The sequence below is a fragment of the Drosophila pseudoobscura genome, chromosome X (genome assembly GCF_009870125.1).
Source record: "Drosophila pseudoobscura strain MV-25-SWS-2005 chromosome X, UCI_Dpse_MV25, whole genome shotgun sequence".
Lineage (NCBI taxonomy): Eukaryota > Metazoa > Arthropoda > Insecta > Diptera > Drosophilidae > Drosophila > Drosophila pseudoobscura.
This window is the reverse complement of record NC_046683.1, coordinates 64,806,614-64,808,589: the sequence shown is the minus strand read 5'-3', so window position 1 is coordinate 64,808,589 and position 1,976 is coordinate 64,806,614. Positions and strand designations below refer to the sequence as shown.

General features: G+C 49.1%; 1 pseudogene; it reads right to left on the bottom strand.

Moving 5' to 3' along the window:
• Positions 1 to 273: 273 nt before the first annotated feature.
• Positions 274 to 1,292, bottom strand: LOC26533196 (uncharacterized; annotated as a pseudogene).
• Positions 1,293 to 1,976: the final 684 nt, after the last annotated feature.

Below are 1,976 nucleotides of genomic sequence, written 5' to 3'. Positions count from 1 at the left end.
TGTGAAAATATTTTATTTTATATACTTCGATCAAGTGGCTGTCGGCTGGAGATTGTTTTGTGTCTGCTGATCGTCTGCAGATGGTTCTTCGCCCCCCAGTTGATCGGTGGGCCACTTCTGGTCAATATCAGACATTCCATCCATCCGTCCGTCTGTCCATTGGCGTGCCTGTTATCACCCCATTCGATGGCAAGTGTTTGTTTCTTTTTTTTATTTTCAGCTTACGCACTTTTCACACAAACATCCCGCAGACACAGACAGAGACAAGACTTTTCACAATTTCCTTTGGTGCTCGGTGCTTGGGGGGGAGGGGGGGCACTGGAAAATGTCTACAGCTGGGCAAATGTAAAATGGAAACACCTGCAAATTGCAAAACATCAAGCGGGATTCGTCAGGGAGCTGGGGGCCGGCTCGTCGCAGACGACCACAATGCTGGCGGGGAATGCAATAAGTCAGGGCCACCCTCAGAGGGCAGGCCGCACAGCTGACAGGAAGCCAACCCCCGTGGCAGGGGCAGTGGCTGGGGCGGGGGCAGGGGCAGGGGCAGGGGCAGCTGGTAAGGCCAGCGCTCATGAATACATTTGAACTCGTTAACTCCGACACACCCCAACATTTTCGTTGGGGGTTGTTCCTGCGTATCCCATCCATCCATCCATCCATCCATCCCATCCCATCCTTCGTCCTTTGGGCGCTTTGCACGTGCACAATTTCGAGTTCATGAAAAGGAATTTCGCTCTGGGGGGAGCTTCGGTCGTCATAGTCTGACATTTATTAGAATTCTTTCTCTCCGTCTCTCTCGCTGGGGGCCCTGGGCGTGGGCGTTGGGCGTGGGCGTTGGGGGAGTACAATAAATTGTGCGTCGAAAGCTTTTAGCCAGGACGAAAGTACGGCCCGGCTGCCATGGCGCACGGAAAGCAGGAAAGGCACTTTCGTTTCGGTTTGTTGATTCTAATACTCGGTTCACTGCCATTAAAGTTTTGGTTTGTTCGGATGGGGGATACGATGGCTGTAGCCTGTGGCTGATACGCCAGCCTTAAAGCCATTTGCAGGGCATTGAAATCGGAGCCTGGAACATGCCACGCATTTTGACTTTTGCAGCTGCCAAATAAAAAGGGGGGCGCACTGTCAAGGAATTTATTTCATTTCAGGGCAGAGCAGTGCAGAACGCTTTAGAGTTGACTAAAAGGTATGTGGGTCTAAAGGGCTTAAAGGTGGCATAGAGGTGCCCTACCATGGATCAAAAGATACAAGATTATGCTGGAAAGAACCATAATCTATTCCCGAAATTCCCTTTGCCCCAGTCTCTGAAATATGACATTTGTTTCTGTGTTTATCCTCGTAATTTCTGGACAAACATAGAACCCTAAAACCCACTCAACCCACTCAACCCTCTGCCAGCTGTTTGTGTACCAATTGCTCGTATTCCCTCGACTAATTACTGGGAAACATCAAATCAAGTAAAGCAAACACAAGGACAATTTCGTTTTAGTACAGGGTACAAATTAAAATTACATATTAACATTACGAATACGAATACGAATACCAACTGGAGCAAACAATCTTGGGCAAACAGAAGAGAACGGGGGGGGATACTCGTATTCGGGCATGTCCTTCATCAAAAAAGTCGACATTTGTTCGAGCACAAAGGCAAACACACAAGACAGAAAGAGAGAGAGAGAGGGAGGGGGACTGGGTGTGGGTCTGGCAGAGAGGATTAGGACCACCGATTGCGATTGCTGAGGACTTGTTATTCCATTTTAATTAAGTTAATTGCTAAGATTCCGTGTCATCGGGCCAGGCCAGGCCAGGCCAGGCCAGAGGAGGGTTGAATCCGAGAATCGATGGCACCTCCTCGCTTCGATTCGATACGATTCGATGCCACAACCCCGTGCAACAATGCCACCAAAAAATGTGCACAGACTTGCGTGCGAATTATTGGCAAATGTTCTGAAAGCCCAGCCAGAAAAGAACTCACA